We start from the raw sequence: 27,634 nt of genomic DNA, 5'->3' as shown, positions 1-27,634 counted from the left end.
GCTATAAGAAACTACCCCAAATTTGGTGGCTTAAAGCAATGCAAATTTATTCTCTTACAGCTTTGGAGGCCAGAAGTCTCAAATCAGTTTCCCTGGACTAAAGTCATGGTGTTGACAGGGCTTGTTCCTTCTAGAGGCTCTAGGGGAGTATTCATTTGTTTGCCTTTTCTTGCTTCTAGAGGTCAGCTGCATTCATTGGCCTCACATCACTGCAACCTCTTGCTTCCGAAGTAATATCTGCCTCTTCTCTGATCTCCTGCTTCCGTCTTTTAAGACCCCTTAAAAGACGGACTACAGCCCATCTGGATGATCCAACTTAGTCTCCTCATCTCAAGATCCTTAGCTAAATCGCATGTATAAGGTGTCTTTTTGTTATCAGGTATCATTTACAAGTTCTGAGGATTAGGATGTGAATATTTTGGAGGCCAACATTCAGCCTACGACAGTTGCTTTAAGGATTAAATTAGATAATATACATAAAGTACCCACCGTGATGTCTGGCACATATTAACACTCAGCATGTGTTCACTTTCTTCCTTCTACCTCCTCATCCTATTTACTAGGTTGTATGATTTTGGTTAAGACACCTGATCACTAAAGAGTCCTTGCTGCCTCATCTGTAGAACTAGATATATTTATAACACTCCCTCTAGAAATATAATGATGGATAAGACTGACTTAGCGTCTGCCATCCTTAAGTTTTGAAGTTCACATTCTCTTCAAGGGAGCAGACAATAAAATCATTTTATATACAATATTATGATATATATTTATAGATATATGATATTAATTAGTGCCATTAAAGAACTTAGGCAGGGAAGGAGAGATAGAATACTGGGGGAGGGCAGGATCATGCATAGTCCACTCTCTCCATGTATATAGCACTGTCAAATGTCACCTCCATAGAAAAGACTTGATTGACCACATGATCTAAAACAGGGTCACTGCCCACCTACCTAGCTTTCTCTCTCTTTTTGTCTGAATTAAATTTTATGGCACTAATTACTCTCTCAAATTATATGTATTTATTTTATTTATTATTTTATTGTCTGCTCCCTCTAGAACAATATGAGCTTCGGGACAATGGGGGTTAATTCTGTCTTGTTCATCATTATACTCCTAGAAGAGATTGATAAGAGTAGGAGCTCAATTAATGTTTATCAAGTGAATTAAGGGGATGCATAAATCTCATTAAATACTAACACTAATTCTATTTAATTCGTTTGAGAAACAGTGGTAGATACACAGTTGTTTCATATCTAACTGGTAAGACAAACAAATACATTTTTGAATATGTGTATCGTCTACCCAAAGATTGTAGTAAAAATGGTGAATTTCTGTGACTATTTATCAGAAACTTCTATTTTTTTCTTTATAACATCTATGCCAGAGGATAAATGATAATTTGTATACAACAATTATTTTAAAGACCACATATATATAACTTATCTTTTTACCACTTAACTTGAAAAAAAGTTGTTGTAAATGTTTCTCTCACAATCATTTTCTGAAAATTGAGTAACTATAGGATGTATGCAGGAGAGAGATTATTTTCTCATACACAGGGAAGAAGTATACAGTATTACAGATATACATGTAGACCTCTAATAATTATGAAAAAAGGAAAGTATTTCAATTCCAGTTGGACTTCATATTTTAATCTGTGGTATTTTTATGTTCAATGAATACAGATAATTCATAAAAACACGTTTCTTAAAATGAAAGCAATGACAGCCTTTAAATAACAGTATTCTAACTGTGATTCACTTTCAATTATACAGATTAGAATTAACAATTTAACTTTGTGACATGTTTACAAACCAGCAACTCTAAATTTATTGTTTTTAACATGTTTGTCATTTAAACTAATGTCCTTGTTAATGAATTGTTGATTGAAAATAAGAACACGTGTTATTTACCTGTTATTTCAATTAGTCACCATATATATACTATATATATATAATATATATATAAAATTTTGTTTAAATGAGCACACTGCCCATATAGGATTCTAGATTTAGAGATATCTTTAAGTAAAAATATTCCAAAAAATGTTGCCTGTTTTAAAAAAATCTCATTCAAGAATCCAATTTCTTTTTAAAATTGAGGTTGGTAAAAGTTATCTAAATAAAATTGAAATATATATTGGTTATCTGATCTACAAAAATTAAAAGCAGAGTTCACATACTATTTAAATACATATTGCTATCCCAGACATTTCCACTAGTTCCAACTGTCTATATTATAAGTCAATTTAGTTGTTTTGAGAGTTGGTAAATATGAGCACTCTACATTGTTTACAAGCTACATTTTTCCATGATAAGGTCAAATAATATATTTTCACCAAAAATACTAAAGGCTTCAGGATGGGTACCACTCAGTAAGGATGGCCTTTCTAGCATCACTGGTTCCTTCAGGGTTGATGTGTCAGAAGGTGGTGAGCAGGTGGACGCTGCTTGTGCAGGGAGAGGACCTGCCAGGTTGGAAGCAGCAGTGGGTGGAGGTCTCACCCAACTTCTCACTCTGCCATGGCCAACTAAATATGACCAAAAATGCTTTGGCCTTCTTCCCATTAAGAACTGGGGTCTCGCAACCCTGCCCCTTAGTATGGGCTGGCCGACGACAACTGACCAACAGAGTTTGGCACAGTGAAACTATTCCAGTTCTGGGCTTAGCTTTTAAGAATGTGGGCAGCTTCCACCGTGGTCTCTGGGAGCCCCAAACGTCCACATAAGTAGTCCAACTACCTAGCTAGAGATATCATATGGTGAGGCCCTAACATTTCATGACAAAAGAAAGGAAGAGAAGCCCAGCTGAGCCCAGCCCCCCAGCAATCCCCACCAAGACATAAGGCATATAAGTTAAACAGCCTCAGACTCCCCAGTTCGGCTCAGCCAACAGCTGAATACAACCCCGAGATCCAAATCATTTCCACAGGGGGCAGAAGAACTGTCCAGATGAGCCCTACCTGAATTCCTGACCCCCAAAGCAGAAGATATATTAAAGTAGTTGTTTTTTTCACCCACTGACCTGTAGGGCAGTTTACCAGGGCAATAGGTAACCATAACGTCTCCTAAGTAAGTCATCCTGACTTTAGCACAATTACCTTATATGTTTGAAAATCATCTTTGTCAAGCCATGTCACCAGATTTAACTCCAGAACGGGATGCACTGTCTTTTTGCAGTGGCCACAGTGATGAATTGTGGAAATGAATGTCTCACCACTTGCACAGTAAATCAAAACTATCTAATGTTATAATGAGCATGCAAAATCACTCATGTTCTGCTTTACAAGGTCTAGGAGAAATTGAGAAGGGCAGACGTGTCAGTGTATATGTCCTTCAAAATCAGTGGCTCTAAAGCAGATCAACTTGACTTTCCTCTTTAGAAAAGAGCTAACACTGACTGTTCAGTCAGATTCAAGACATTAGAACCATTTTCAACTACTGTATTGCTCAAGTAAAATTAATATCAGAACTCTGTAATATCTACCATTTAAAAAAATCTATTGTAAAATCTTTGCCTAATCCCCATGTATGGGTTTGATATCTTCCCAAATTCATTCCACTAATACTTTCATGATATCGTTTTCTACCTTAAAACCTTTCAATAATTCCTAATTATATATGATATAAAAAATCAACTTCTTATCCTTGTTTTCATGTCCTTCCATAGTTCTATAGTATTTTCTCCTGTCTACTCCAAAATTTACTTTTTTTTTAAACTGCTGGTCAGAGATTTCCCTGGTTGTCCAGTGGTTAAGAATCCGCCTTCCAATATAGGGGACGCGGGTTCGATCCCTGGTCAGGCAACTAAGATCCCACATGCCGCAGGGCAACTTAAGCCTGCACACTGCATCTACTGAGCCTGTGTGCTCTGGAGCCCATGCACCACAACTAGAGAGCCCATACGCTGCAACTCCTGAGCCCGTGAGCTCTGGAGCCCGCACACTGCAACAAAGAGCCTGCATGCCGCAACAAAAGATCCCGCATGCTGCAACGAAGATCCCGTGGGCCACAACTAAGACCCAAAGCAGCCAAATAAACAAATAAATAATAAAAAATAAATAAATAAACTGCTGGTCAGTATATCTAACTGTGGTAAATAATATCCAATCCTGAAGAGGGAAAAGTTACATTCTTATCTGCCCAGGTTGAAGGTAGCATGATAGAGTTGAATAGGTAAAAGGGGCTCATATCCATTGGCGACTTTCAGATCACTGCCATGGGTTTTAAGTCAACTGAGAAACTGCTTGGTGGGCCCTCTAATGGGTATTAGCTCATATATCACAATGACAGACTTATGGACCAAGGAAAACTACAGGAAACATTTCCCTGTGGTTAAAATATCTCTACTAAGAGCCCACAACCAATCAGTAAATACCTCCTGCTTCTCTCAACCTACCAGTCTCAACTGATACTGTTTTGTACAGTTCAACTTTTTTTTTTTTTCCCTTTACTATTATAGAGATCATTTATTATTTGGCAACGTTGGGAAACTTTTCAATTGATAGACATTCATACCCTTAACATCTTTAACATTTAATTTTAAAATGTTTAAGACTCAAATGAAAGGGGAAACAAACAGTCTAAAATCCTTTGTACACTCCTAGGAAATAAAAATATGTAGGAAAAAATCAAAATCCTAATTTATTTTCAATATTTTTATATCAATTATATGTCTGTAGCTTTAAAATGTTTTCCTCTTGGCTGTTTCCTTGCTGTCATATTGTAGAGTAGTGGTTTTTAAACTTTGGAGTGCATTGGGATGATCTGATATACATATTTAAAATGCTGGTTCTAGAGCCCATTCCCAAAGATTCTGATTAAGTAAGTATGGCATGGAACCCAGGAATAGATGTTTTCTTAGGTTGGCTTCAGGCTACTTTTTTTTTTTTTAACATCTTTATTGGAGTATAATTGCTTTACAATGGTGTGTTAGTTTCTGCTTTATAACAAAGTGAATCAGCTATACATATACATACATCCCCATATCTCCTCCCTCTTGCTCTCCCTACCACCCTCCCTATCCCACCCCTCCAGGTGGACACAAAGCACCAAGCTGATCTCCCTGTGCTATGCGGCTGCTTCCCACTAGCTATCTATTTTACATTTGGTAGTGTATATATGTCCATGCCACTCTCTCACTTTGTCCCAGCTTCCCCTTCCCCCTCCCTGTGTCCTCAAGTCCATTCTCTATGTCTGCGTCTTTATTCCTGTCCTGCCCCTAGGTTCTTCAGAACCTTTTTTTTTCCTTAGATTCCATATATATGTGTTAGCATACAGTATTTGTTTTTCTGACTTACTTCACTCTGTATGACAGACTCTAGGTCCATCCACCTTGCTGCAAATAACTCAATTTCATTTCTTTTTATGGCTGAGTAATATTCCATTGTATATAAGTGCCACATCTTCGTTATCCATTCATCTGTCGATGGACACTTAGGTTGCTTCCATGTCCTGGCTATTGTAAACAGTGCTGCAGTGAACATTGTGTGTACAGCTCATTTTACAACCACTCAAACCAAGCCCCAATACCCCGTAAAAGCTTGTCATTATTTCCTCAGATTGAGAAACTCCCAAGGTTTGCCTGTGGAGTGTCCTCCCTTGCTACACCAAGCTAAATAAACTTGGCATTGTATTACTACAGATGTATCCTTGGTAGCCTTTGGCCAATGGGCTTCAAAACTACCACTAATGAAACATGCAATCTTGGCCTAGTTACTTAATAGTCATGAACCTTATTTCTCTTTCCTTGTATAATACTGATAATATTTATCTCGTAGTATGTGGTGAGGTTTAGGGACAATATGGGAAAAGTACTTAGTGTGATATATACTAGATAGTAAGCATGAGTAGATAGTGGGTAATCATTTTATTGGTATATTTAAGTTGTTTTTAAAAATACAAATTGTACCTAATAGAATTGGCAGTGCTCCTGATATAACTCCTGGTTTATTTCTTTTAAATTCAATTTTCATAGTAGCCCATGTCTGGGAATATAAATCTGAATGAACTGTCAGACAGGGACATCTTGAATAGGGACAACTAATGCTAATGGAGGACTGAATAGAATGTTCATAGTCTATTGGCTTTTGAAAACTAGAACTAAAACTGGACTCAGTGACCTTTCAAAATTTTCTGTCCTTATTAAATCATGCATTTAGAAAAGAAAAAGTCAGCAACCTGCATTCTTGATGTGATCAGAATTTGATCAAGACTGTGAAAGATGAATAAAAGGGAAGCAGTATGTTTTGAGACAAATGAGCACAGTAATTTAATAAAATGATGGTAAAGTAATGAGAAAATGCAGAGATTTTCCAATTTCCTGTTAGAGTGTACGCAGTTTCAAATTATAATTAATTAGGGAGGAGGCCAGTGCCAAGGTCAATGCCCTAGGAGGCAGACTCTGAGACTGACACTTGCCTGCATGTGGTGTATTGAGCAGCGCTCTTCAGAACAACAACCAAAAGAGAGGTAAGCAAGCAGGACTGAGCAGAGGAAATAGACAGACTGTGAAAGGGTGACCACAGAGGACTGACCTGGTTCCCTGGGGAGCTCTGGAGTTGGTGTTCCCCTTAAGAGATTTCCCAAATTGAAGCAAGGGTGCTCAGTTTTTGTTCCCTTTTACTCCCCCACCTGTTGTGGAGACAAAGCTCCCTTTGGCAGAAGGCAATTCTTTGGGAGGGTTGTGAGCCAGGAACACCCCCAGCTGTGGAGGGAACTAGTGCATTGTTTCTAAAGGGGGGTCTATTGAGTGAACATCAACATTCACTACAGTGAATTTACAAATTTATCTACTCTTGTGTTTTAGGACATATTATCTGATGGTCTTCTATTTGCCCTTTGAGGAAATAAAGTAAATATTAATTTAAGATTTACTGAGGAAAGAAGTTTGAATGAGTCTATATTATCACATGCAATAATAAGACATTCTTAAAATAACTACCCCTTCTCCTTTTTGCATGTAGATTGTTGTGCTGCGGTTTGACAACTATTTTCACCTCGCTCTCCTGTCTGTATTTATTCTTTGAAATATTAAACTAGATTTACGCATGGTGAGGATGAACATCTTCAGAACTGGATTGCTCATGCCTTTGTTCTTTAATCACATTTTTGGTGGGTTCCTATTTATTATTTTGTCAATGGCATAACAGTTGAGTTCTAATTTTGCTCTTCTTCTTACTCAAAATTGGTAGAAGGCTGCATGAGACAAGCAATTTGCCAAGTGCAGCCACTGAGCATTCAATTGCTAGTGCATGGAAGAAAGGAACAGCTTCAGAGGTGTTTGTGTGAGACATACATCACATACCAATTTATGAGCTGAAACTTTCCCCAAATACATTTATTTGGTTTCTATATGAGACTGTTACCATTTGATTAATTTATTTACCTGGTGATATAATGTAAAACAACCATGTAGGATATTTGTATTGGTTTTGTTTTTCCTTCATTCAGTTTCTGAACGTCACCTCAATGTTGATCTATGCTAGTCTGTTTCCTGCTGCATATTCCTATTTCCTGATCCATAAAGGCTATGTCTAGTACTTCATCAAGCAAACATGAACAGTTAATAAATTATTTTCACATGTGAATCACATGACTAGGTACCAACTTCTTTTATAATAAGAAACACTATTTAATAATGTGCTCCATCCATTTAATTTTTTTTTTTTCTTCTTTCAGGCACCAGTGTCTGTGATATCTCCTTGAAGTTTTTTACTATTTATGAGGAATGTTAAATAGTTAAAGATAAAATGCTTCCCTGCAAATATTTAAAGTATATATTCTAAAATAAAACACTTTACCTAGTAAGACAGTAGAACTACGACATTCTTAGAGACAAAGAGAGTAAAATATGAGGCTAACGCTCAGCTAAAAATGACGGCTTGTTCTGCTTGAGATGACTGATACGGTCTTAGTATGTAACCTGTGCTTCATTCCACCCCGGGCATTGCCGTTATTTTATTCTGCCCATTGGAGTCTTCAAATTTACTGTGGAAAGCTCAAAGACCATTTTAACTTACCTGCAGGGATAGTGCCGTTCATTTTCCATTCTCTATTGAGACTCTAAAATCTCTCAATGAGTACCTTATTTTATTATCTCATTGAGCCTAATACATCCTGATGAGTAATCAATAGTACCTGTGGAACACCTATGTCACTTTCAGTAAATCTCTGAAGGGTAATATCACGCTAGAAATGAGAAAAGTGTGTCCACAAGCCATTTGTGCTATTTGAAATGCATAAAACTCTCATTTTAAAACAAATTATCCTTGTTCATCCTCTTTTAGATAAACAGAGGTAAATACATTTTCTTTTCTGTCACGCTCTGTTTTGAGTGTGCTGCTCTGATTTGCCCATTCCAAGTTAAAGAAAACGGAAATGAATTGATATGTCTTGGAAAGTTCTCTGACCCGATATATTTGATGAACAAAATAATGTGATGATTAAAATTTTCAAGTTAATTAAAAGCTATTTATTTTTATTCTCTTTAATGTGTATGTATTATGTTATAGGTCTACAACAAATTTGGTTGCTACTTTTAAAACTAAGAATCAGTGTTTTAGACATTAGCATGACAGGATGCCCTTTTAGAGTTTAGAATAATAGGATACATCATTTCACTAGAACCTTAAGAAAACTTCAAGAGGTACCCATTTTACAAATGAGGCCTCAGCTCAGACAAGTTAAGTAAACTGCTTGAGTCCACAGTACATGACAGGTCCAGAGCTTAAACTTTTGATTCTCAATCCAATTTCTTTACTCTTAACCATGGTACCTTTATTTATTGAAATGCACAAGGTCCACTGGCCTAGTTGAAAGATCCATTGTCTATGAAAAACTAGCTAAAAATTTCAGCTTACTTAGCAGTGCTATGTAAGGGTACTCAGAGTTAAGCGTACTGAAAGTTAAAGAAGGAAGAATGACAAATAGTAGTCAATAATTGGATTTAAACATATGAGGCAGCAACATCTGTTTAAGAATTATAATTCTAAACACCTAGAGACAATATCGTACCCTAGGTTCTCCTAAGTTTGTTCATTTGACACGTAGAAGGTGAACATGAAATAGACTATAGCAAAGTTCCAGAGGCCTAGGGACTTTGTTTGCAGTTCTATCCCTACTACATAAAATAGGGCCTGGCACATAGTATAATATATTGAGTGAGTGAAAGAATTAATAGCTTTTAAACAGCCAACCTATAGAATAATTTATAAAAAAAATAGTTTCTTGGCAAATAGGAGATTAGATCCTTGAGCAGGAGGATAAAAAAAAAAAATTCTACTATTTTGAAATTACTCATTGAAGGCTGACTTTGATCATAAAATACAACCTTTGTGCTCAGAAAGTGTAAATCCTTGATTGATGTCTAATAAATAAATATTATAGAGCTAAGTTAATGAAGAATGCAAACTGGGGAATCTATCAATGAATTTGGAGTGATTTTTTTTAAACTCTTAAACACTGAGAAAAAAACTAATGCCTCTGGTTTTAATTAACATTTCTTCTTGATGGTTTACAATTAGGCTAAAAAGACCAACAGGAAAGTCTTTCTTGGGGGGAAGCAAAAATTGCAATTTATTCAAACAATTATCTTATTTGTAAACACTTATTTCTGAGGCTCAATACTCTGACCTTTAGAAATGTCTACAATTTACGGACTGGTAATGCTTTAAAATAATTCTGCTTTCATTTCTGAAATAAAATACTTCCCAAACTCATTGTGACAGAAAGTCATTTGACAATCTTCTGTGTGACATTTTTACAATTAGTCTCAATTACATAGGAAGAGTGAGCTGTTTGCCTCATCAGGTAATAGGCACAAAGAATTAATAGAATGTTGAACTGAAATGGACCTCAGATAACCTGGTAAAGCCATTTTACTTTTGCAAAAGAAACGGAATGAGATCCAGAAAGCTGACGTGACTTGTCCAAGGTAACAGAGTGAGATACTATCAGCGCCAGGATAGAAATGCAGAACCCCAGCCCATTTTGCAGTAGGGGACTCAATCGGTACAGAAGCATGGTCCTTAAAAAACTATGGAATAGTTTTTCTCTAGATTTAACCCATTTTGACAATTTACAGGTAGCACTGTGCCACTAAGTGCCGTCTAATGATAATCAAGAAAGCAATGAAACCCTGTTTTCTCAAAGAAAAGAGTACCCCATACTCTGCAGTTATCTCTGGCTCCTCTTTCTTTCAAGTACTATATTCATCCTGTCACTGCCTCCTTTGGGGCTACTTATATATGTCTATCCAGAATCCATTCTCTCTCAAGATTCACCGACCTTGATCCAAACTGTAGCCGTCATTCATCTGTTTATTGCAGCAGTCCTCCTCTGTCTGGTCTCCCTGCTTATCCTACCTTCCTGTGTCTGTTCTCTAAAACAAGGTAAGTCAAGAGGTTTGTACAAGGCAGAAAATCTTTCTTTGATTCCTCATCTGTCTCTGAATCTAAACCCAAGTCCCTACTGTAACCTCCAGGTTCCATGTTAATATTCCCTGAAAATTCAAGTCAAAGAGATAGAGACCCGTGTGTGTGTGTGTGTGTGTGTGTGTGTGTGTGTGTGTGTGTGTGTGTGTGTGTGTGTGTGTGTGTGTTTACTGGGAGCGGATGGCTCTCCTCCAAATTCATATTTTCCACTTCCAAAATCCCACCGTTCTCAGAGAGTTGCCAAACCCTATGGCCTCAATAGAACAGCTGGGACATATAACTAAATTCACTATCTACACAAGAAACACTATGTAGTATTTTTTTCCTAGTGTTTATCAAGTTGTAGCCTGAATATAGCTCAAGGAAAGTTTCAGATCCTTGGTGGCTAGAAGCAGGTATTTGAGCCAGTGAACTGATGTGGGTCTGTTCTGAACTAATAGTTGTTTACCTCTCAATCCAAAGTCTGCCATGAGGGCAGCAGGTTTTTCTATGAGATTAAACCATTTAACATCCCATTCAAGGATGGTCTCTAAAATTAAGGGCAAAAGCACCTATGAAACGGGAGAAAGTATTTGCAAATCAAATACCAGATAAGGCGTTAATAGTCAAAATATAAAAAGAGCTCACACAACTCAATAGCAAAAAAAAGAAACAAAAAATGATTAAAAACTGGGCAGAGGAACTGAATAGACATTTTCCAAAGAAGATATACAAATGACCAACAGGTATATGAAAAGGTACTCAATATCACTGATCATCAGAAAAATGCAAATTAAAACCACAGTGAGATATTGTTTCACACCTGTTAGGATGACTATCATCTAAAGGACAAGAAATAAAAAGTGTTGGCAAGGATGTGGAAAAAAGGAACCCTTGTGCACTGTAGGTGGAAATGTAAGTTAGTGCAGTCACTATGGAAAACACTATGGAGGTACCTCAAAAATTAAAAATAGGACTATCATATGATCCAGCAATCCCACTTCTGGGTATATATCCTAAGGAAATGAAAGCAGAATCTTGAAGAGATACCTGTACTCCTATGTTCATTGCAGCATTAATTACAATAGCCAAGATATGAAAACAACCTAAGTGCTAAGTGTCTGTCAATGGATGAATGAATAAAGAAGATGTGAGATTTTATATATATAGTGAAATATTATTCAGCCATGAGAAAAGACATCCTGACATTTGTGACAACATGGGTGGAACTTGAGGGCATTAAGTGAAATAAGTCACACACAGAAAGACAAATACTGCATGATATCACTTATATATGGAATCTGAAACAGATGAACTCATAGAAATAGAGACTAGAATGGTAGTTACCAGAGGCTGGGGGTGGAGGGAAAGGGGAGATGTTGGTTAAAGAGTGCAAACATCCAGTTACAAGATGAATCGGTTCTAGGAATCTAAAAAGTACAACTCGGTGGTTATAGTTAATAATACTGTACTATATACTTGAAAGTTGCTAAGAGAGTAGACCTTAAATATTCTCACCATAAAAAAGAAATAGTAATTAGGTGACGTGATGCAGGTGTTAGCTAACACTATGGTGGTGATCATTTTGCGATGTATCAGTGTAATATTACTATGTCAAGTATATCTCAATAAAGCTGGAAAAACATAAATGGGCAGCCTTTTATTTTTTCCCATAAAACAGCCTCTGAAGGGAAAACCAATTGAAAAATGTGAGAGACCTTATTTGGGCCGTATCACCCTTTTGAGTCAAGACTCAGCACGCTTATGGGGAGGCCATGCAGGTATGGGGAGTATTCTACAAAGTCTCTCACTTTTTCCCCCTCGTTTCTACGTCTCTGTAATGTGTTATATCTGTGACTAATGTAGAAAAACTACAGTTAAGCCTTAGGTAGAAAATGCAAATGACAAAGAGAGGTGCAAATCAGGGTGTAGTTGCTGAAAGGATCTCGTTCCCACAATATTTCATAATCAACGGTGCCTTTGGTGTAAGCATTTTTGTTTCTAGTTGGGTTCTATTTTATCGTGTCAATACCCCTCGGAAAGGCATCGTGCAACTAAAATGTTATCTAAATGAGTTTATCCAGCCCTTTCTTCTCCATCAAGAGGGAAGAAAGTATCCAAAATATGCAGGCAGGTGTAGGCAGGTACAGGGTGGGTGGGATGAGAACCTAAAGGAAAGTGGGTAGTCTAGAAGGTGGGTAACTATTATTCAATCCATTGTACACATCTGGATACTAAGGCTGAGAAGCTAGCCTGCCAGGCTACTAAGTGGTGAAGCCTAGGTATGCACCTACCTATAGCTGACTCCAAAAATCCATACAATTATTTGCTAGACCAAAGTCAAGTTGGCCTGAGGGTTAATTATGTTTAATGTTATCAAGCTGCCTACCTTTCTTTTGCTCTTTCTCTCCTAAAGGAATAATGGACAAATACAATATTATAAACAAATCACAGCAGATAATTTTGAAAGTGAAAGGCAGTATCACTTGGTAGTTTAGAGCATTAAGTAATCTTGGGCTAGTTGTCTCTGTTCCTCAGTTCCCTCATCTGACAAAAATGAGTTAAAAATACTTACATCCCAGGGTGGTTGTGAGAATCAAATGAGGGCTTAGAATACTGCCTGGCACACAGAAAGCATTCAGGGAAGGCTTTGCTATTATTGGAGTTATTGGCTTCACTTCGATTCTACATCTTACTTTTTCCCCAACTGATCAGAATGTCTTTTTTTTTTTTTAATTAATTTATTTATTTTTTAACATCTTTATTGGAGTATAATTGCTTTACAATGGTGTGTTAGTTTCTACTTTATAACAAAGTGAATCAGTTATACATATACATATGTTCCCATATCTCTTCCCTCTTGCGTCTCCCTCCCTCCCACCCTCCCTATCCCACCCCTCTAGGTGGTCACAAAGCACCGAGCTGATCTCCCTGTGCTATGCCGCTGCTTCCCACTAGCTATCTATTTTACGTTTGGTAGTGTATATATGTCCATGTCACTCTCTCACTTTGTCACAGCTTACCCTTCCCCTTCCCCTTCCCCATATCCTCAAGTCCATTCTCTAGTAGTTCTGTGTCTTTATTCCCGTCTTGCCCCTAGGTTCTTCATGACCTCTTTTTTTTTTCTTCCTTAGATTCCATATATATGTGTTAGCATACGGTATTTCTTTTTCTCTTTCTGACTTACTTCACTCTGTATGACAGACTCTAGATCCATCCACCTCACTACAAATAACTCTATTTCGTTTCTTTTTATGGCTGAGTAATATTCCATTGTATATATGTGCCACATCTTCTTTATCCATTCATCTGTTGATGGACACTTAGGTTGCTTCCATGTCCTGGCTATTGTAAATAGAGCTGCAATGAACATTTTGGTACATGACTCTTTTTGAATTCTGGTTTTCTCAGGGTATATGCCCAGTAGTGGGATTGCTGGGAGAATGTCTTTATTTTTAAGAGAATTTTACTTTAATTTTGGGGTTAGTTTTGTATTTTTAAAAGTATTACATATTTGTTTAATAAAAGGCAAAACTGTTTAAATCAGAAAATTAAAGTGCTTACGTTCTTCCTCAATACCACTTCTCACTCAGATGTTACTATTATTTATATGCATATATAAATATATACACAATTTTTTTTAGTCATTCCTATTTCTTTTCCTGAGTTGTGACTTTGCTCTTCGCAATTTCTGGCTATCAGTGACCATGAAAATGAACTCGAAACACTGCCCATCTTACAACAAACTAGCTCTAATGACAGATTTAGATGTGCAAAAGGTGCACGTGGAGCATATAGTGAAGCGCCTGGGTGCACTTCTCTCCATCTGCAAACTCCCATGTTAGGATGAAAAGAAAGGCGTTTTTCATGCCAGGCGAGGATCACGAAAAGGAATAAAATATTCCCAAACCAGCACTCCTGAAAGAGTGTGAACCAACAACAAAAAATCTCAGCTGCAAAGCCTAGGTCCTCGCTCTCCCCACCCATATTGCCCTTCCTCCACCCCAGACACGTGCTAATCCAGGTGCAACCTGTTTAAAATCAACTCCAAGGGCAGAGGCAGCAAGTGAGAGGGGCAGGGGACTGGGATTGTTGGAATGGAAGGGGTGGGAAAGGAGGAGCCTGCCTGGGTTGCCTTGGCAATACAAAGAAGAAAGTCAAGACAGAGGGATTTATATGCTGATGCTAATTGCATTTGCTAATTGCATCTATTGTGCTGACCTGTTTGCTTCCCCACTTCTTCATTCTGAGTCATTAAGCCGTTCCCAGAGCTTCCCTAGGCAGTGTTATCTCCTTCCCATCTAATTTTGTCCCCTCTCCCAGTCCCCAGGCTCAGTTACCAGAATGCTACCTTTGCCAAGGCACTGGGGAAGGCTCTGGTGACTATGCAAGGTTTTAGAGATCCTGTAGGAAAATATTTCCCTGCTGGAGTTTGCTGGAATATTGCTTGGCTGCTCAACCATAGCATGGATTTACAACTAAAAAAAGCAGCTGAAAAACTAGAGAAAGTAAATCTGAAAGAAACTTCCCACAGGGAAATGCAGGCTGCAAATGATTCACCGGGGTGGTGGTGGTGAGGGGGTGGGGGGAAGTGGTGGAGGGTGGAGGGAATATTGAGCAGTTCACTCTCTGGAATCCAGTGTACCTTCAGTTGGAAAGGTGCCTGGACAGGGCTTGGAGAATTGTTCCCTCACTCCCCCTGGTGGGGCTTTCATTTAATTACAGCAAGAATCTGAGAGGCTAAGCACATCTGAATACAACAGTACCTACTGTGAATAATGCTTTCTTATGCTCCCTCATCACTGAACTGAAGTAATAGCTTCCATCACTTCGCAGGTGGTAAAAATCAACAAAGACATTACAAAGCATGCAGCTGTAACTGCTGTGTGGACACATTCAAAAGTCATGCAATATATTTAAATATTTCAAAAGTAATACGTGTGAGAGCCATGCTGAAGTAAGTTGCTCACACTAATGCTTTTCATTTCTAGACATATTCACTTTTCCCTCTGATCTTTATTTACAAGCAGAGCCTAAGAACTGGCAACCTCTTCAGTCTATTTTTGTTTCCCTTAATTATTTTTATCTCCTTTGATTTAAACATTTGCTCTCCCAGGTTGTTCCATCTCTACTAATTTTCTAAGAGTAAGATTTCTATTTTGTTCCAACTCCTGCATTTTAACAACAGACCTCTTCTGAATTCTCACCTGGTGTTTCTGTATTTCTCAGGCACTGACGCATTTCACTGCTCAGAAATCAAATTGGCTCCTGCAAGGCTGTAAAAGGAAGGTCAGGCCGTCTCTAGGCTGCTCAGTGTCTATCATCCTGTTTTGCATTTGGTCATAAAGTATGGCAGATTTATCTGAGTGGAAAATTTTTTCTATGGAAAACTTTAGTCACTGTACATATTGGAAAAACATTGCCTGCCAAAGAGCAGATTCCACACCATTCCTAGTCTTTGGTCTCACATCAGTGTTTTTCACTTTTATAAGCCTATGAAATTCCTTGCAATCATCAGTGATGGTATGGGGAAAGGGAGAAAGGAGGCGGCTTTGGCTGGGATCCCTGATCATTCTGATGGATTTCCTATAAATATATCTGAAACCTAGGCCCATTACAGGCTCTGGGATCCTGAAACTGCATTCATTACTTTGTCTTTGTATAGTGTCACAATATTTAACAATATGGGGTGGTTCATCATGCTGGAATTGCGAAGGTGAGCAGAATTTGCCACCTCAAAATATGCCTCCCTTGGCTTAAGGGCTATTTTAGGCTGATGATTTTTAAGAAACAGCAGAAAGAAGAAAACCTCTGAAACACGAGTAGAAATTACTCTTTGGTAAGAGAAATTTACATTTATAAGGGAAAATTTCTAAATCTCTAGCAACTCTTATCCGTGGAGAAAGCAAGAACTTAAACCTGCTTAACCACAATTCCCTTCATAGCCTTGCTGACTGGGTTTTTCCTGGTCACTTCCCATAGCCTGCCTCCCTGCCCCCAACATCTTCCCTTTGTCTTTAGCTGGAGAAAGTATTTAAGGGGCTGACTTCCATCATTTTGAAGAGTTACTCAGTTTTCCTGGTTATCTCCCATGTATACAGGAGGTATATATGTTATTAAACTTCTGTTTGTTTTTCTCCTGTTAAATCTGTCTTTTATTACTGTGGGGCGGGGGGCGGTGGATGGTGGTTCCAGCCAAGAACTTAGAAGGGTAGAGGGAAAATTAATTTTCCTACCCTTCAATGGCAAAGCATTTTCCATTAGATTTCTACACAGGTCTGAACCTGCCTGGCTGCCATGTTTGTTTTCTTACTGACACAAAATGTGGAGGGTTGGGTATGAGAATCCTCAATGGTATTCCAATGGTGCCCAAAAGGAACAAATGGAATTCAGCTTGCTGAGAGCTTGGGGGACAGTGGCAGAGTCCCTTCACACAGGTCCTCTAGTGGCAAATATTAATGAGAGGAGAGGGTCAGAGAGGAGGAAAAGAAACAGCAGACTTTATGGTGGCTGACAGGAGTGGTTCATGAGCCCACGTGCAAATCCCTTAAGATCTCCCGAAAGTAATGGAGGAGGACTTTTTTAGGAAATGAAGGTCCTGTATTAGTAACTGAGGATGACATGTTAATTAATTTCTATTAATGGTAATTAATCTGCACTCTGGGAGAACAGAAATGGAAGAAAAGCGAGTTCTATATTTTCAAATATAAATTGACAAATGTTTGTGAATGAATATTTATTCAGTTTTGACTCTGCTCTAGGAAGTCTGTAATGTTCCAGTAAACAAGACGGACTTGGTCCTTACAGATGGTAAACAAATTATAACAAGAAAGTAGGTAAATTATAATTGGGATAAGGGATTCAAATAAAAAGTGCATGCAAGTATATATTTGGGGAAAACCAGTGCAAGCCTCAGGTGATGGGATGTGAGGCAGGCAAGGGAATCTACGCTGTAAGCAACATTCAGTTGAGATATGAAGGAAGAACAGAATAAAAGTCGGCTAGCTGAAAGGAGTCTGAGTTGAAGGATCATTTTGAGCAGAAGAAACAATAGCTGTGATGATGCCAAGTGAGGGAATTATGTGGCTGGTCCACAGAGAGTGAGGAAAGTTGATGCTGACCACAGTGATTAATGTAGGCAGGTCCAGATAACACAGGGCATGTTAAGAATTAGAGGCTTTTTGTAAAATAGTGATGGCTTCATGCTAAATATGTATAAGTATTCAAACCATTTATTCCCTCAAATATTTATTCTCAAATACCATATGCCAGGCTAGATCCTATGGCTAGATCCAGACTAGACCCTAGCACAGAAAAATGAATCACTGTTTACTATGTACTCACATTATTTTTAAAATGTGAAAACAAAGTGTTGTAAAAAAAAAAAAAATGAACTAACACAACACTGTAAATCAACTATACTTTGAAATAAAATAAACTTTTAAAAATTAAAAAAATTCTTTTTAATATATGGTACACCTAAAACTAATACAACATTATATATCAATTTATATTTCAAGTTTTTGAAAGAAGACAAACATAGAATAATTTATGATTTGAGAATTTCCAGGAATTCTGAGCAAACAAGACAGATGAGATTTCTCCTTTAACAGGGTTTACATTCAAGGGGGAGAGGTTATAACTAGTAACAAATTCATAAAAATCAAATTAACAGTAGTTTATTAATGGAGAAAATAAATCATGATGTGATAGAGAAAAACTGGGTAGAAGGGGCTACTTTAGATAAGATGGTCAGGAAACTCCTCTTTGAGGAGACACTTGGGCTGAGACATGAAATTGAGAGGAAGCCAACTATTCAAAGCTCCAGGAGAAAAGCAACCACTATGACCCTGAGATGGACAAGAGCTTGTCCTCTTTGATGACACAGGGAAGACTAATGTGGCTCAAAAACAGTGAGCGAGAGAGTGCTATTATAAAAAGCAGGCCATGGAAAAGATTACGGCTTTTATTCCAATGGGAATGGGAAGTCATTGAAAGATTCTAGTGGAAGAATAACGTTCTTGTTTTTGTTGTGGTCGTCTAATAGTTCTCCAGTGCTGATATAGTATGGATGAAAAGGGAAAAGAATGGAAGCAGAGAGACCAACCTAAAGGCTGTTGCATTGGTCCAGGAAAGTGAAATCAAGCAAATATTAAGAGTGGTGGTGCAGCAAAGGAAACCATAAACAAGACGAAAAGACAACCCTCAGAATGGGAGAAAATATTTGCAAATGAAGCAACTGACAAAGGATTAATCATGTACCAAAGTTATGTACCAAAATGTTCATTGCAGCTCTATTTACAATAGCCAGGACATGGAAGCAACCTAAATGTCCATCATCGGATGAATGGATAAAGAAGATGTGGCACATATATACAATGGAATATTACTCAGCCATAAAAAGAAACGAAATGGAGTTATTTGTAGTGAGGTGGATGGACCCAGAGTCTGTCATACAGAGTGAAGTAAGTTAGAAAAACAAATACAGTATGCTAACACATATATATGGAATCTAAGGGAAAAAAAAAAAAAGGTCATGAAGAACCTAGGGGCAAGACGGGAATAAAGACACAGACCTACTAGAGAATGGACTTGAGGATATGGAGAGGGGGAAGGGTAAGATGTGACAAAATGAGAGAGTGGCATGGACATATATACACTACCCAACGTAAAATAGATAGCTAGTGGGAAGCAGCCGCATAGCACAGGGAGATCAGCTCAGTGCTTTGCGGCCACCTGGAGGGGTGGGATAGGGAGGGTGGGAGGGAGGGAGATGCAAGAGGGAGGAGATATGGGAACGTGTGTATATGTATAACTGATTCACTTTGTTATAAAGCAGAAACTAGCACACCATTGTAAAGCAATTATACTCCAATAAAGATGTTAAAAAAAAAAAAAAAAGAGTGGTGGCGAAGATGGGGAGAAGCAGATGTGTTGTAGCTAAATTTTGGAGATTAGAAATGGTATAACTTGTTGATAAACTGGGTTATGGGGAGGAACAGAAAGATGATTAAGGTAGATTGCTAAACTGATAATGGTGCCATTTCCGGAGATAAGAAAACTTAGGGGGAAATAGTAAGAGCTCTGATTTGGACATGTTAAGCATGATGAATTTTAGATATTTGATGAAGATGTCGTAGGAGAGGCTGCACATTAATCTAAAGCTCAAGAGGAAGAAAATAGTCAATAGTCAAGTCAAATTTATAGACCGGGGTCCATGGGCAAAATTTGGTCTAAAGATATATTTTATTGATTTTTATAGAATTTTATTTTGTTTTAAAATAGTCATCAACTTTTAAAAATTGGGGAATTTGCATAAAATGGCATCTGGTAGTACTATCTCTGCATTCACACAAGATTCCAGTGACCTGGAGCTGAGTAATGCCTGTGCCTCTCCTGAAGGGCTTCTGCCCTTCCATCTGCCACCACTCCCCACTGTCTCTTCTACAATTAGTCTGAGTGTTAACTGTCACTGATAATTTTTTTATAGTAGAAAAATATTTCCATTTACTCATGTCTGAACCAAACAGGGAGAAAACAGGTAATCCTGAAGACCCTGTTTCATTTGTATCCAGCCTGCATGATTCATCTTATTCATCTGTTTCCTGTGAGGCAATTACAGGTATTGAAATCAGATTTCACAGCATAGAAGAGAATGGGAATGTAGACACAGGGAAAAAGAGGGCCCCATCACAGGGTTCAAGGTCTTGCCACTTTCCAATGATGTGAATCTTCCTTCAGATCCTATCAGGAAGGGAGGTAGCAGAAGATGAGAAGAGAAAGCAAAAGAAAATGGACATCAAGAAGGCAAGGCAAAGAATAGCAGAGGAAGACTGGTATTGAAATTTCCCCAGAATGAATGGAAAAGGATGAGGTAACACACACAAACACACACACACACACACAGCAAATGGTCCCTCAATGTCTACTTGAGATTACTGAAGGAGGGCCACAGTAAGATTTTGTCATGGTTACTAAGCTCATTGTAGAGCTCATGCTATCATAGCTTTGAGCACTAAAAAGAAAATTCATAACAGTTTTAGAAAAATAAATCCTCTCCTTTCTGACATAATGAAGGAATTTGGTGTTCTGGATAGTCAACTACTCTAAGGAATAAAGTGGCCATATCACCCAGGTTGATATATCATATATACCACAAATGTGTTTCCACAAATTTATGAAAAGGATGACTAGTCTTATGCAGAGGACGTAGCTGCCTCCATAGTACCCACATCTTAAAATATTTTCATCACCAAGCTGTCTTAAGCATCAAACTTCTATTATTCCTTAGACTTAGACTAGCCTAGCCAAAATAAAGTACAGCTATTCGACCTTGACATTCCACACACTTTCAACATCATACAACTATCAATTGTCATGGTAACAAAGGCACGTGCAAATGTGAAGGGACTGGATATTGCCAGAAGATAAAATAGCAGGCAACAGCTGCCTTTGCATATACTGTTTTGTGTGCATGCATGTTTTGTGTATTATGTAAGAAGCTATAAGTGTTCATTTATTAAATGCATGTTGGAAAAAACAAATGTAAGCCGTAGAAGATAATGGGTCAGATCTGATTCAAAGCCCAGCTGGCCCGGCCACCACCCTATCAAGAGATAGCACATGTTCCTCCCCACTGCACCTGTGCAGTCCTGAAGATGGCTTTGACCAGGAGCATACAGTGGAGAGGATGCTGTACCAATTCTGGGTGCAGCCTTGAACTGGTGTTGACAGCTGCTCTCTCTTGGAAGCCAGCCACTACAGAAAAAGAGTGACTACCCTGAGACCACCATGTTGTGGGATGTCAGAGCCATATGGAGAGGCCCTAACAGATGTAATGCCAGGTAGAGAGAGGGAAGCCAAGGGGCACCCAGACACCACACCTGTTGAGTGAAGAAGCCACACTGGAAGTGGATCCTCTGGTTCCAGCTGCTCCATCTGATACCAAGAGGGTCAGAGACACACTTCCCAGCCGAGACCTTCCAAATTCCTGATGCACAAAACTTTGTGAAGTGCTACATATTTGATACCTCATATGCCCTTAATAAATTCTAATAACCATCGTAGAAAACAATTATTTGCATAGTTCTTTACAGTTGAAAAAGGATATCAATTTAATCCTTAAAATTCCTCTATGAGGTAAAATTACCCCTTTCACTTTATCAGTGACAGTTTAGAGAGTCAGAGAAGATAAATCATGGGCCTAAGATATCACATAGCTGTGCCAGAAGCAACACCTGGTCTTCTAATTCTAAGCCAGATGCCCATCCACAGCTGTCCTCTAGAAAAAAATAATTTTCTCTTTTAGGCATTGATTAGACTATGGGACTGTCTACACTAGAAGAAAAACAGCTAATCATCTCTCTTCCCTTTTGCACAGTATCTGATTTTACATTGTAGGGAAAGGATTTCTGAGGATCATCCCTATGATTAATCCATGAAGCCCCGAGCTAGCATTTATTTCCATGATAAATAGAAGGTGAATCAAGGACAATTTCTTCTTTTCAGTACAGCACTTTGTGTTATAAGAAATATGATTTAAACCAAGTCAAGTTTCTAATTAGGACCAATCATGCCTAAATTATAGTAACAGAAAATGGATTTGTAAACATGTATATATTCACATACATCTCTATATTCACTTAAGGTTTTCAAGAACAAACTACACTTTTTCACATTACGCATTTATTTAATTTCAGTCTGATTCTAAAACCTCTTGAAAAGCTTGCTTAGCCATCATTGGAGGTTTAAATAACATGGAGGTGGGCAAAGGCAGTCCCCTACAAGGCTCTTCACCCAGAGACACTCAAATGCACACTCAGCAGTGGCATCTCCTAGTATTTACTGTAGTCATGACTTGTGTCATCATTACTGAATAATAGCAGCCACTTCACAGCTTTCCTCTAGTTGTCACACCATTCCCCCCAGATGCTAGCTGACAGCAGTACCAAATCTGGTATAAACCATACCCTTCATCAGTGAACATGCTCTTGTTCCTGGTGGGCGGGGCAGGGCACCAAGAAAGACTCACGCAGAAATATATATACATATTTATGAAATATATATGAAGCTTTCTAGTTCTTGCATAAAACCTACTAGCCAAATTTCCCCCAAATTATATTTCAAGATAGGACAGATATCGTAAATGATCATGAGTGGTTTTTTTTTAAATGCATCTTTATGTAGGTACTACTCCTTTCGAGTACCAAAAGGAAACTTCATGTCTCCTTGGCATGAAGTATCATGCAATTAGGGAACGGAGATGGAGGGAGGAGAGATTTAGCATTAGTGGATTCTCTAAAAATAATCTCAGTTTGAAAAGATTGCAACACTTTGTTCTAAGGATACATGAGTTATAGTTACTTGATCATTGTATTTAACCAAACAAAATCATACATTTTACAACCTCACTGTATTAAATAGGGCTAATACAACTCATATGCCACCCTCTAAATTATTACATTTCACCTAATACTTTCAAAAAATATATTACCTTTTTAACAAAATATTTTCCTTTTCTGGGAAAGCTTTTTTTATACACAGCCTCCTCCCCCTTTCCAGCCCACACACATGCACATCCCAAATGGGAATTGAGATATTTTACCACACATTGGCTTTGCAATTGCTTTCCTATCCTTTCTTTGGTGTCTTTTCCCATTCTTCCAGTTTCTAATATTCTTTAAATCTCAAAACCTCAGATTTGTTTGCTCAGTTGTGAGCTCATTCTCTAGAATTCCAACATAAGTATAGGTCCTTTTAAAAAAATAACCTATGTGGAAGTCATCCTTTTTGTTCTCATGTAATATATATATATATATATATATATATATATATATATATATACACATATACATACATATATATAAAACCAAACTAAGTTTCTCATGCCCAAAGTACTCATGCTCACAATACTTGGTAGCAACACTATCCTTAAAGCAAATGAGGACAAGGATAGTTGAAATCATTATATTCCTATTCCTATTCTTGGCATAGTGGAATACTAAGAGACCAAAGCCACTAAACCCAACCTACTACTTATCTACAGAAAAACCAGCCAAATCCCAGTTATATAAATAAAGTGAATACCTATTGTATTCGGAGTTTAAACATAACAAAAGAGAAGTAATTCTAAGTCAAATAATTAGTGCCAGTTACTTTTCCAATATTTGTATGGTTATGAGATTGACTTTATCTTGTGTGTACTTTTCTGGGATCTTGTTTGAAAGAGAAAGCAATTAAGTTCTACCTTAGACCGTTACTTGACGTCTTGTCTCCTGCTCAGCTGGTGAACATCTATCATCACTGAGACTATATCAGTGGACGTTAACCTTGGCTGGAAATGACAGTCACCTAAGGATCCTTTAACATTTACCAGTGACTGAGGCCCAACCTAGACAAGTTAAGTCAGAGACTCTGGAGGTGAGATCCGACCTTCTGTATAGTGAAAAAAACTTCCCAGATAATTCAGGGCTAGATCTACTGAAGCATCCTCATTCCATTACTTAAAAAAAAAAAAGCAAAAACAATTATTGCCAAGGTCACACACTTTGACATTCTAGGATTCAATATATAAAACTTGGTGATTTGTCCCATAGCTGCTATAGTGAATGGTCTAGAGTCTCGTAAGGATTATAAACTTAAAACAAAACCATGGTGCAAAGATAATCCTTTGGCGTCTATTAAGCCATGAAACCCAAGTCTAGATTTCAACTGGCAGTCTGTTTCAAGCAGGTATGGAGGTGTCAAAGGTTAGGCAGGTCTGAGGAACAGCTCTCACCCCATATATAGGTTCAACAGAGCAATCACAATGAACAGAGCTCAAGAAGAAAATGAAGTCCTTCAATCAATAGATCCTACTTTCAGATAAATCATCATCATAGTTGAGGATAATGACTTGGCCTGAATGGATTTTGAAGGACAGCCAGATGACAAATACACAAGTCCTGGAATATGTAAAGAGCCGGGCAAAGGAACCAGGAAAAGAAAGACTGGGGTTCCATTAAAATGATTTCCCTACATTAACAATTTTTCTAAGCCTACTTTTATATTCCGGAAAGACAAATCATTAATCATTCTGCGTTAGGACTAAGGATCTCTGATTTGTCAGGTTATGGACACTTAAAATGTTCAGTTTTTGACCAAATTATAAGTTTCTGAAATTAGTGTCTTAGCTCAGGAAGAAAAATATAAGCTTATATAAAAAAGTAGTCAATCAAACTTAATATACTTAATTTACCTATCCCAAAATTCTTTTTCTAGCAGGCATAATAATATTTGGTTCCATTAAGAATCAACTGTGAAAAAAATTTTTTGCACCTAGTTACAAATGTTCTAAATGGCATGGAACAACTGATTCTTCTACTTTTGGTTCAGTTAATGAGCTTTCTCAAAGGAAATGACTGCAGTGCATTAAAAGAAATCAAGTAAAATGCCTTTCCTGAATCAAATTCACCCTAATCTGTTGGAGTCTTAATAAATTTGTGATAGCATGAATAGTTCATATGTACTGAAATGTAATAAGCAGTATTCTCCCTGTACTTTCCTATGAATTTCTTACTACTTGCATCCTCACTAGTAATAGCGATCCAAGGATTAGTCTTGGATGTATTGGAGAATGTCCTACTTTAGAAACCAGGACATTTGGTTCCTGATTCTGCTTGTGTTATAATATATTCTATGAATTCCAGTAAATTATGAAATTACTACCCTTTAAATTTCTCCATCTTTTAAAAGGGAGCAATATACCTTATTTCTTTCTGAAGACTTTTGTGAGACAAGTAGACTCTAATGAGACAAAGAGCTTTACAAAGCACCTTAAATATTTGTAAAACTAAGTATGTTCAGCAACGACTTCTTTTTGGTACAGTGTGGACATACAGTTTGTGAAAGCAACTTACATGGGTACAAAGATGCATTAATTCCTTCACGGGTGAATTATTAGTCTCTGGAAACACAGACACTCTTAACCAAAAGGTAATTATGGCTGTGAATGGAGGAGGAAGTTAAGGGAGGTGATAAATGCTTGTCAAATGGTAGCGTCTGGCTTCACAAAGAGAAAATAGATGCAGGAATGATGATGATGCCCCTGTTGTCCAAGGGTAAACACAGTAGTAGACAGAATCAGAAACACCCACCAACAAGGTCAGGCTCACGGCAAAAGTGATTCTGTAGAGAGCATGAGGATAGCTATTGAAATGGATCAGCTCTTAGGGTTTTTTCCAAGGACAAGATTTTCCTTCCTCCCAATTACTGAGCTAATGGTTTCTTCTTTAATTAGTGTTACTGGATGGCTTTTAAACAATATTTGATGCCGTTAAATAAGCAATTATAACAGATTTTCTTCACTCAATTGGGAAACTAAACACATTCTTCGACTGAACTAGGTTTTCTCCTTTTGTTTGAAAAACACTAAGAAATTAAACTTCTTTGAGAGGAAAAATAAATTTTTTACTTAACTCTTTATTTATACTTTGTATTAAAATGGCATGTATAATCCAATTTTTATTAAAAGTTTTCCATCTATGTATTTCTAGCTATCTATCCATGTGCTCTTCTCTTAGCACATATGAGAGAAATTCATGGAATTGTGTTAATCTAATTTTTAACAGTATTTACTTGCATATAAATACCAGATAATCTTTAACTTTTTTCATTTGGATTTGATGCATTTTTTAAAATAGCAAACATGCATTATTTTTAGAAAATAATAAATTCATTTTGAAAACATTATTCAAATATTTAAATATAGGCATAACTGTCATAGTGGGAATTCTCAAGGACCTACTAATGTGTGGTAGTTTCATTTGTCTTAATCACAGTAAGAAAAATGTAGAAACTCAGATTTTATCACTGATAATAATAGATGGTCTCTGTCATGGTAGTCTATACATCTGTACGCAAATTTATTACCTGTGACAGTGCTGGAAACTTTGAAATACGTTCACAAATGAGAACATGATTGGGTAACAAATTCAAGATAGCAGAAGAAATCCTGTAACTGCTGCTTTGAAGCTATACGTTTTTTTCATTATTTCAGTTGGCATTAAAAAATTGGTATTATTATCATTACCCTATCCAATTGCTAAAACAATGTTTTTCCAATTTTTGTAATTCACTCTGCCTGAGGAGGTTTAAACTGCAAAAAGGTTAAACTATAAGGTACTTAAGAGGGGGTATCATGCCTCATTCAACTTTATCTTTTCTCCTAACAGAGAGGTGAGACCCTCTAAAGCATGGCAGGGGCTCAATAAATGTTTGAAGAATGAATGGGAGAAGCATGGCTCTTGCTTTCTTGCATTTCTACTAGGATGAGAAGAGCCATAATGTACTCTACTGACTTCCTATGTGATAGAGAGACCATGGTTTTTGAATCAGACAAACCTGGACTTGAATCTTGATTTTCTCATTTAATAATACCTAGTTTCTCTAAGCTAGTGTTTCTCAGCCTACCAAGGGGCCAATAACCTTCTTTTTGTGTAGGATTGTGTGAAGATAAAATGAAATTGAGATGCAAATCCCAAATAGCTCCTGGCACAAAAACTGCCAGATGGAATCATTTTTTTAAAAATTTTTGTTAAGCCATTCAAATAAAGAATGACTATATGATCTGGTTTGTGAAACTAGATGAATGTGGACAATATGACTAAATCAAGGGGATACAGGACTATTCAGATCTGAAGGTTGAGATGAGGAGGGGGAGGAGTGGTAGACAGACAGTGAGTTCAGACTGGGACAAGTTGAATTTAACATTCCCATGAGACTTCTGGATGGTCTAGTTCAGGAAAGAAGTCTTTATTAAAGATACAGATTCAAGGATCACTAGAATCTTGATTTCTGAAGTCTTGGAAGTGATGTGCTCACCCATAGAAAGACTTAACTTTCTTTACATTTTCAGTGTTATTCACTCCTTTGACAGATTGGTAAAGTCTATGAAAGCCTTAAATAAATCATTTAAATGTGAAGAATTAAATAAATAGGGTCACAAAGAAAACCATTTATTAAAATACAATTATCAAAATATTTATAAAACACACTTGAGTTATGATCACAGATCTGCCTCTTTACTAACAAATCAATAACAAACTCCTGTGGAAAACCTAATAGCTACTGTAATTTCAAACTAGTGGTGGGTATAAATGGTATATTGGGTATCTACAATAAGTGTCATGGGATATAAAAATATTCAATTTCTATTAGTCACAAAGATACAGGTACTGT

The 27,634-nt window shown here is 37.4% G+C and overlaps 1 protein-coding gene across 1 annotated transcript in view; it reads right to left on the bottom strand.

The window, feature by feature from the left end:
- The window catches only part of DGKB (diacylglycerol kinase beta), a 943,764-nt gene that overhangs the window by 771,544 nt on the left and 144,586 nt on the right, over positions 1 to 27,634 (bottom strand). The window lies entirely within an intron of this gene.

Source organism: Balaenoptera borealis (assembly GCF_965194805.1).
Source record: "Balaenoptera borealis genome assembly, chromosome: 7".
NCBI lineage: Eukaryota > Metazoa > Chordata > Mammalia > Artiodactyla > Balaenopteridae > Balaenoptera > Balaenoptera borealis.
The sequence above is the reverse complement of the archived record's forward strand: the minus strand, read 5'-3'. Positions and strand labels throughout refer to the sequence as shown.